General features: G+C 37.5%; 1 pseudogene; it reads right to left on the reverse strand.

The window, feature by feature from the left end:
- Positions 1-201: 201 nt before the first annotated feature.
- Positions 202-1,632, reverse strand: LOC104676760 (annotated as a pseudogene).
- Between the last annotated feature and the right edge of the window lie 8,975 nt (positions 1,633-10,607).

Below are 10,607 nucleotides of genomic sequence, written 5' to 3' on the forward strand. Positions count from 1 at the left end.
AACAACAAAAAAAGAATATTCCTTCTTTTCAGCTTTTTTCTCTTCACCAGTTAAAAAAGGAAAAAAAAATCCAAACTCTTTTACGTCTTCATAGTTCTGAAATAAAAGATGAAAAACCCACAAAGAGAAGAGCACCCCTTTCTAAAAAGTGGTATGTCACAGATCCAAACAAGGCTTCTGTAGTTTGCCAAAGAGTGCTTGCTAAGGCTTCTCATTTTCTACAGCTTTGCTGTGGAATTCTGCTGCCTACAGGCTTTTGTCAATATTGCTTGGAATAGGTTTAATTTCTGTTCCCAACTGCTCCTCAATACTTTTCAGGTTGAAGTGATCACCATATGTGATCAAGCTGATGGCTAAGCCAAGATGACCAAAGTGACCTGATCTTCCAGTATAATGGAGATAGGTCTCTTCCAGCTTTGAAAAGTCAATGTTTATTACCACATTCATGGCTTGTATATCAATACCTCAGGTAAACAGATCAGTGCAAACAAGAATAAACCATTTCAGAAATAATAAAATACACAGTTTTGATGTTCCTGCCTCATTTTAGCATGAATGTAGAAACAAAAATAAACCAGTTGAGAAATTTTGGCTGGCCATTCAACTCGCTGAGAGCAGTTAAAGAAAATGATCAACTGGTTTAGCTGAAGCCTGGAGAAAAGTGTGTTGAGGCCGTGTGCTTTTTGGTGTTCAGTTACACATGTGTAGTACTGGGTTATGTCCTTCAGAGTTATTTTTTCCATCAGGTTAGTCTCAGGATTTCTGCAAATGGGAATTCACGAACTTCTGTATACTAAGGGGGAAAGTAGCCGAATATAGTAAAATCTGCCTGTCTTCAGGCAGCATGAGAATAATATCTTCCATTATCTGCACAAAATCCTGTGACAGAAACTTACCTGCCTCATCCAATATTATCATCTGGACATGATTGACCTTTGCTACTACTTTCTTAATAAGATTCAGGATTCTCCCAGGGGCAGCAATCACCACATGCACTGTATCATGAAGCCTCATTACATCATCTAAATTGGTTCCTCCTGTGGTTGTCATCACTTTGGCTCCTCCCATGTGTTTGCTGACCTGGATGCAAATTTGACTGACCTGTAGAGCAGGTTCTCCAGTGGGAACAATCACCACTGTTTGTATAGTGTCCTTCTTCAGGTCTAGCTTTTTAAGTAAGGGAATGTCATAGGCACAGCTCTTGCCTGTTCCATTTTTTTTGCTCTAGCTAAGATATCCCTACAAGATAAAGCAATGGGAATGCTCTCTTCTTGAAAAGGAGATGGCTTTTTCCATCTGATTTCAAAAATTCTCATCAGTAACTCCCATTTCAACCAGTAATCTTCAAACTCATTTCCTCTTGTGGAGGTTACATCTAATGTTTTGATTCTTAGATCCTTTGGAAGGAGTTTTAAAGTCTTCCAGTTATCATCAGGCTTAATGGTGGTGGTCATACTCTGTGCTTGCTGCTGAGTGCTATTATTGGGTTGGTTTTTTCAGCTGGTTCATCTGTTGCTGTGTCTGTGTGGCCTCTCCTCTAGGGCCACCACTGGGTTTCACGGGACCCCTCAGCTGACCGTTTTGACTAGACAGACCCATTATAACAGCCTTCTCTGTTCTGGTTGTGCTCATGCTTTGTTAATTGCAAAGGGGTCCTTCAAACTTCAAAATGTTTGAAAGTCAGTAAAGAAACTGTAATAATAGTTTATTAGGCTGTCCAAAGTGAAGAGATAAATATAGGTCTTGTTTAATAATTGAGTTCTTTTATTATAATGCACCCATAAGTCACTGAATGGTAAGCAGCAGTAACTTGCTTTCTTGTACTGAATCAACTTTAATTTTTAAAAGGCCCTCTTACCAGCTTCAGGTATGGCTGAATTCACTCATTTCAATCACTGAGGCCACTCCCATGCTGGGCATGCTTGGTCCTTTATTGTTGACTGGAAGCTCCCAAAATGGTGTCATTCCTTCCTCTTTGGACACCTCAACCTGCACCTCCGGATATAATTTCTAAGATTAATTACTGAGACACACAAATAAATCTGGTGAGATTTTACATGGTTTAGAATAAAGTCCAAAGAGGCTGTTGGATATAGCGGTTTTCCCACTTCTTTCTAGAACTCACAGATGGAAAAGAAAAATGCAGAAATATGACACTCATTACCAAGTGACTCGTCAACACTCATATGCTGATGTGTATTTTGTTTTGTTTGTTTGTTTGTTTAGAGACAGAGTCTTGCTATGTTGCCCGGGCTGGGGTGCAGTGGTGATTCACAGGTGTGATCATGGCTCACCACAGCCTCAGACTCCTGGGCTCATCCTCCCGCCTCAGCATACTGAGGAGCTAGGACTGCTGGCATGTGCCATCATACCCAGTTAAATGATATGTATTTTAATTAGGGTAGAACTCTTAGTTATTTCCAAAGCTATTTCTTATACTGTATTTAAATCTTAAACTTAATTCTGAAGAAGAAATAATGAATAAATGAATCACTTTTTTTTTGAGACGGTGTCTCCTTCTGTCGCCAGTCCAGAGTGCAGTGGCCCTTTCTCGGCTCACTGCAATCCCCACCTCCCGGGTTCAAGCGATTCTCCTGTTGTGAGCCTCCCAAGTAGCTGGGACTACAGGCCCGTGCGCCAACACACAGCTAATTTTTGTATTTCTGGTGGAGATGGTGCTTCTCCATGTTTGCCAGGATGGTTTCCCTGACCTTGTGATCCGCCTGCCTAGGCCTCCCAAAATGCTGGGATTACAGGCGTGACCCACCGCGCCCGGCCGTAAGTTATTTTTAATATCTCTTGACTGCAGCTGCTACCACAATTTGCATTTTCAAAATGGTTATGGAGGTTCAAGATGGCTGACTGGAAGCAGCTAGTGTGTGCTGCTCTCACAGAGAGGAAAGAAAGTGGCGAGTAGATAGTAGTTCTTCAGGTGAATTCTCTAAGAGAGCATGTCAAGATTCACCAAGGAAATGGGGGGCTCGCAAAGACCTCAGCACATTTTACCAGGAGCTTCTCCTAGCCACACCCATCAGGGCTGGTGCCTGTACCTGTCATTGAGATATTCATGGGAAAGCCGTGGTTCCAGCTCTGCCCAGGTATGTCCCACAAACCTCACAAATTAGGAAGCACAGAACACTGGGCACCCCATCATCCAGTCCTTCACCTGAAACAAGAGAGCACCTCACAGTAAACAAAGGTCAGCTCTGCTCCCACCTACTTAATGTGGCAGCTGACTCTTACCTGCAAATTCCATATCCTGCGTTGTAGGTCAAACCACACAGTCTAATACAAAACCTGCTGACAGAAGTGCACAGAACTATAGATGCAACCCCAAAGACCCTACCTAGTACAACACTCTCCAGATGAGAGGGAACCAGCATAAGAATTCTGCCACCATTAAAAATCTGAAAGGATTGACATCATCAAAGGCTGACTCTAGCTTTCCAGCAATGGTTCTTAACCAAAATGGAGGCAGGAGGATGACAGATGAGGAATTCAAAGTATAGATCACAGGGAAACTCAATGAGATCCAAAATAGGTTGAAAATCACTACAAAGAAACTTGTAAAGCAATCCAGGAAATAAAAGAAGATGCAAACGTCTTAAAAAGAAATCAATCAGAGCAATGAAAACTATAAAACTCACTTAGGGAATTTCAAAATACAATTGAATGCTTTCTCAATAGACAAGACCAAATGGAAGAAAGAATTTCAGAGTTTGAAGATTGTTCTTTCAAACTAACTGAGTCAGATAAAAATAAAAAATAAAAAAAAAAAGAAATTTAAAAATTCTTAAAATTCTTGAAACAAAGTCTCCAAGACATATGGGATTATGTAAAATGACAAAACCTATGAATGATTGGCATTAATGAGAGAGAAAAAGAAAAAGTAAAAATCCTGGAAAACATATTTAAGGGAATAATTTGAGAAATTTTCCTTTATCTTGCTAGAGAAGTAGACACACAGACATAACAAATCCAGAGAAGACCTGCCAGATCCTAAATAAAATGAACATCACCAAGGTATATAGTGACCAGAATGTCCAAGGTCAATGCTTAAGAAAAAAATCTAAAAAGGCAGCTAGAAAAAAAGGATAGATCACATACAAAGGGAACCCCAGCAGGCTAACAGTAAACTTCTCAGAGGAAACATTATAAACTTATGGGGGCCTTCCCAGCAGAAATCTTACAGGGGACTTATGTTCAGCATTTTTTAAGAAAAGAAACTCCAATCAAGAATTTCATACCCCACCAAACCAAGTTTCATAAGTTAACAAGAACTAAAAATCTTTTTCAGATAAGCAATAGGTAAGGGAATTCATTACCACTCAACTAGCCTTACAAGATGTCCACAATGGATTTCTAAACATGGAAAGAATAGTAACCACTACTACAAAAACACACTTAAATACATAGTCCACAGACCCTATATAGCAACCGCACAATAGAAACTACAAAGCAACCAGCTAACAACTTTACGATAGAATCAAAGTCTCACATATTAATATTAACCTTGAATGTGAGTGGTCTTAACACCCTACTTCAAAGGCACAGAGTGGCAAGTTGGATAAAAAGCAAGACTCACTCATCTGTTGTCTTCAAGAGAACCATCTCACATGTAACGACACTGATAGACTCAAGGTAAAGGGTAGGAGAAAGATCTATCACCCAAACAGAAGACAAAAAACAGCAGGGGTTACTATTATTCTATCAGATAAAATCGACTTTAAAGCAACAGCAGTCAAAAAAGGGTAAAGAAGGGCTCTATGCAGTAATAAAGGGTTAGATCCAACCATACGGCTTAACTATCCTGAATATATATGCACCTAAAATTGGAGCACCTAGATTCATAAAACAAGTACTGCTAGACCTACAAAAAGATGTAGACAGCCACACCATGAGAGTGGGTGACTTCAGCATCCCACTGACAGAGTTAGATCATCGAGACAGAAAACTAACAAAGAAATCCTGGAGTTAAATTCAACACTTGACCAATTGGACGTAATAGACATCTACAGAACACTCCACCCAGCAACCACAGAATATACATTATTCTCATTTGCATAGGGAAGATATGCTAAGATTGACCACATGCTTGGACATAAGGCAAGTCTCAGTAAAGTTAAAAAATTCAAAATCATACAAACTATGCTTTTGGGCCACAGTGGAATAAAAATACAAATCAATACCAATAAGTTCTCTCAAAACCACAAAATTACATAGAAATGAAAGAATTTTCTTCTGAGTAATTTTATTGCTTTTGGGTAAACAATAAAATTAAGGCAAAAATTTAGAAAATTATTTAAAATAAATAAAAACAGAAACACATATTTTAAAATCTCTAGAATATAGCTAAAACTGTGTTAGGAAAGCTTACATCACTAAATACCTACATCAAGAAATTAGAAAGATCTCAAATTAACAATCTAACATCACACCTAGAGAACTAGAAAAACAAGAACTAGTCCCAAAGCTAGAAGACAATAAATAACCCAAGTTCGTTAGAGGACTGAATGAAATTGAGACTCAAAAATACATGCAAAGTAATAACCGAAAGCTTATTCTTGTCAACAAGATCAATAGAACACCAGCTAAATTAACAACAACAAAAAGAGAAGATCTAAATAAGTGTAATCAGAAATGGCAAAAGTGAAATAACAACCAATTCCATGGAAATATAAAACATTCTCAGAAACTATTATGAACACCACTATGCACACAAACCAGAAACTCTCGAGGAAATGAATAAATTCCTTAAAGGTCACAACACCCCAAGATTGAGCCAGGAAGAAATCAAAACCATGGAGAGACCAATATAGAGTTCTGAAATTGAAAAACAAACCTACAAAATAAAAAGGGCCCTGAAACAGGTGTATTCACAGCCAAATTCTACCAGATGTACAAAGAAAAGCTGGTACCAATCCTACTGAAATATTTTTTTAAAATGGGGAAGAGGACTCCTCCCTAATTCGTTCTACGAAGCCAGTATCACTCTGATACCAAAATCTAGTAAAGACACAACAACAAAAGAGAAAATTACAGACAAATATCCCTGATGAACATAGATGCAAAATTTCTCAATAAAATACTAGCAGACGGACTCCAGCAGCACATCAAAAAGCTAATTCACCACTATCATGCAGACTTCACTACCAGTTTGCAAGGTTGGTTCAACATATGCAAATCAATAAACATGACTCGCCACATAAACAATTAAAAACAAAACCTTTTAATTATCTCAATAAATGCAGAAAAATGTTTTGATAAAATCTAACATACCTTCATAAAAAAAATCCTCAACATACTAGGCATGGAAGAAACATACCTCGAGACAATAAGAGCCAACTATGAAAAACCCACAGCCAACATGGATGGGCAAAAGCTGGAAGTGTTACACTTAAGAACTGGAACAGGCCAAGGATGCCAACTCTCACCATTCCTATTGAACATAGTACTTCCTGGAAGTCCTAGTCACAGGAATCAGGCAAGAGAAAGAAATAAAAAGCAACCAAATAGGAAAAGAGGAAGTCAAATTATCTCCTTGCTGACGATATGATTCTATACGTAGAAAACCTTAAAGACTCTGCCAAAAGGCTTGTAGAGCTGATAAAAACTTCGATAAAGTTCAGGATACAAAATCAATGTACAAATCAGTGGTATTTCTATATACCAATAACACTGAAGCTGAATGCCAAATCAATAATACAATCCTGTTTACAATAGCCACAAAAAGAATAAAGTACATTTGAATCCGTGTAACCAAAGAAGTGAATGATTTCTTTGAGGAAAACTACAAAATACTGAAGAAAGAAATCATAGAGGATACAAATAAATGGGGAAAAAAACCCACGCTCATGGATTGGAAGAATTTATATTGTTAAAATGACCATACTGTTCAAAGCAATCTACAGGTTCAATGCTATTCTTATCAAACTACCAATATTGTTTTTCACAGAATTGGAAAAAAAAATTCTAAAATTCATTTGAAATCAAGAAAGAGCCCAAATAGCAAAAGCAATACTAAGCAAAAAGAAAAGTGCTGGAGGCATCATATTACCCAACTTCAAACTATATTACAAGGCTACATTAACCAAAACAACATGGTAGTGGTACAAAAACAGACACATAGGCCAGATGGGAATCTCTTAGCAATTACTTTACTAATATTAATTTGCTTATATTTTGAAAAAGATATGTACCATGTCACTAAGCTGTTATGAGTTACATAATTGGTGTGTGAAGTTAGTTGGTGCAGAGGACAGACTGTGCTTCTATGGAATACAACCGCAGACTGAACTCTGATCCTAATCTCTGTCATGGCCCTATCAATCATGAGCCATCTCTAGAGACTCATTCTGGCCAGACATTTAAACGACATTTTTCCAGTGGAAGTATTCAAACTACAGTAAAATAGGAGAATGAGGTGAAATAGTGGAACCAACTGCTTATAAATTTACAGTACACATAAAAATCATTTGTTCAAATCAGCATGTCACCCCTTACTAAATGTGACTAAAGGTTTCCAGAAGCCAGGGAAAGTTCTTTAGTCTTTCTGTGGCTTTGTTTCATCATATTTAAAAAGCCCCACACATGAAGAATTATGCAGCCCAAAATGCCAATTGTTCTTCTGTTGAGAAACCCCGAAGTTGGTGCACTGAGACTTAAGAAAACTACTCCAAGGCAAAGAGATAAATTTGTTCATATAACTTTTATCCTCCAAGTTTAGGGATATTATAGCCAATATGGAAGTAAGAATAAGTTGTTGGTTAAAGAGAAGTTGTTGATCATTCATTCAACATTAGATGTAAAGAAATGAAAAATGAGGAGTGGGAAAGGCTACCCATTCACTCTGACTACTGAAATCAGGTTCCCACCTGTATCTCTTTACAGAACTTTCCTGGTCAGGGGCAATAATAAATTCCTTGCACATAGCAACAGTTTAATGGGTGGACCTAATTTTTAATAACACTTTGAATATTTGAACTTGATTATAGACTGAAGTAAGACAGAATAGTGGTTGGAAATACAGAGAATGGCATTAGATGAACTTATCTAACGGTTTGTGTTTCTTCTGTGGGACACAAGGTGAGACTGTCTGCCAAGCATGAAGGGAGTATGGGTAAAGTAATGAAGGAAAGGTGAATGTTTAAGACAGTTCCTGAAGGAAATGGGAGATAGCAGTAACCACAACAAATAAAATAAGAGAAAAGTAAGAGTGCAATTTTTTTTTTTTTTTTTTTTTTGAGACGGAGTCTCGCTCAGTCACCCAGGCTGGAGTGCGGTGGCCGGATCTCAGCTCACTGCAAGCTCCGCCTCCCGGGTTCACGCCATTCTCCTGCCTCAGCCTCCCGAGTAGCTGGGACTACAGGCGCCCGCCACCTCGCCCGGCTAGTTTTTTGTATTTTTTAGTAGAGACGGGGTTTCACCGTGTTAGCCAGGATGGTCTCGATCTCCTGACCTCGTGATCTGCCCGTCTCGGCCTCCCAAAGTGCTGGGATTACAGGCTTGAGCCACCGCGCCCGGCAAGAGTGCTATTAATTTTAAACAACACCAGAGTGTGTGAGTGTGGAATTTTCTCCACATTTTCTGAACCATATGTGTAGAAGACACTGGCTGCTGGTTTGGCGTGTTCACTGGAGATGTGGGTAGAGAGGATAAATGTGTTATGAAGTTGGAAATCCTAGAAATAAAATGCAAATTTTTCTCCTCTGGCTTACTGTTCTAGCCCTTTACAGACATAGAGTTCTGGCTCTATAGGGGCATAAGTACAGTTACAAGGAACCTGAAAGACTTAGGGAAAGTGGAGAGTTAAGAAACTGAAAGTATCTTTGAAGCCAAAGAAACAAAAAAGAAGTAGAGAAAAAAGATACATGTCATATGATTCTACTTGTATTATTACATTAGGGGAGATAAAAAAACTGTAAAGATAGAAACAAATTTGTGGTTGCCAGAAGCTGGAATCAGTGATGTGTTGTTTATAAAAAGGAATGGGAAGATTTGGGAGGTGATAGAATTGTTTTATATCTTGTCTGTGTCTATAGTTGCATGACTATACATGACTATATGTTTGTAAAAAATCAAATAATTATATGCTAAAAAAGAGAATGTTACTGTCTATAAATTATACATTTATAAAATAAATTGGAATGAAAGAAGTAATGGGAGAATGGCAAAGAGCATACTCCAATACCAAACAAAAGACTATGAAGGTGGGATACAGTCTTAGAGTAGACACGTAGGTAATCTTCATGATGTGATCATTAGCATCTGCACTACTTTTGTAACTCCTTTTCATATTAACTGTTGCACTTACTACATCGTATTCTAATTATCTGCTATATGTGTTTCTCTCTTTATATGGTGAATGATTTAAAGGTGGAGAATTGAGACTTCACCTTATACACAATGGAATTTTTGATATCTGGATTATACCACCATGTCTTGTACTAGGTTGATGATCAACAATAATTTTAGAAAGAATAAAAAAGGAGTGGAGGTCAGGGAGGTCTGAGGTTAATGTGGGGAGGCAAGATATCCACCTGATATTAATTGTGGCAGCATCATGGTCAGTGGGAAGGTTGCATCATCAACATAGATGCCTGGGTGATGGCCATATTTGATACTGGAAAGAAAAAACTGGTATAGGCACCCAATATGCAGCTAGGAACATACCTGGAAAATAAGCATATGAGGAAAACAAGAAGATGTAAAGAATTTTTTGGTAAGAAAATGTAGGCCTTGAAGGGCAAGATAGTTTATATGAAAGAGAAGAAGTAACAGTCAGAAAAAAAAAAAATAAGGAACTTAGAGAATGCAGACCTTGATCCTACCCACCTCCTCAAACTGTGAGAGAAGGAGCAGCTTTGAATTGAAGAATAAGAGAAATAGCTTTTGGGAGAAGAACCAAATGTTAACGACAACACAGAAATATCAGGACTAGGTAGTGGTATTGGAGAACTTTTTCATAATATATTGCTAGGGTTCTAAGGAATTTTATTAGTGAGCAAAGAATTAAAAAACAAACTTTCCAAAATGTAAGAATGATAGCATGGGATAGGAAAAGGTGGGATGACCTAAGTTAAAGAAAAGAAAATAACAATATGTTGCTTGAATTTATTTTTCTAGTGATAGAACTTTTGCAAATGAAAACACTTCTTCACCATGCAGTTATGTACCTTTTGGTCCTAAAGAATAAATAATTGATTTTCAAAGATGTGCTAACCTTTTGGGTTAATTGCTCTTTAAGTAACAACTATTTATTCATGAGAGAGAGTGACTTGCATGATATTAAAAAATTCATAATTATTTTTGTAAGTAAGAGAAACATACAGTTTCACTTTGCTTTACAGAACAGTCTTTTGGATAACAGTGTATAAATTATTTATACTCCAAATCCTGGTTGCCACGCACAACAATAACATTATTTAAAACAACTCTTTTGTAAATCATTTTGTAAAATGGAAAAAAAGAGAACATGTTTGCATTAGGTGCTTCCTGCAGATAATAAAAACAAAATGGAATTTATTTTCCCCTCAGATATGTTTGACATAGTGACAAAGGTAATTTTCACATGAGAAATACTGTAGAATGCTTACAAACAGTATATA

The sequence above is a fragment of the Rhinopithecus roxellana genome, chromosome 4 (assembly GCF_007565055.1).
Source record: "Rhinopithecus roxellana isolate Shanxi Qingling chromosome 4, ASM756505v1, whole genome shotgun sequence".
NCBI classification, from domain to species: Eukaryota; Metazoa; Chordata; class Mammalia; order Primates; family Cercopithecidae; genus Rhinopithecus; species Rhinopithecus roxellana.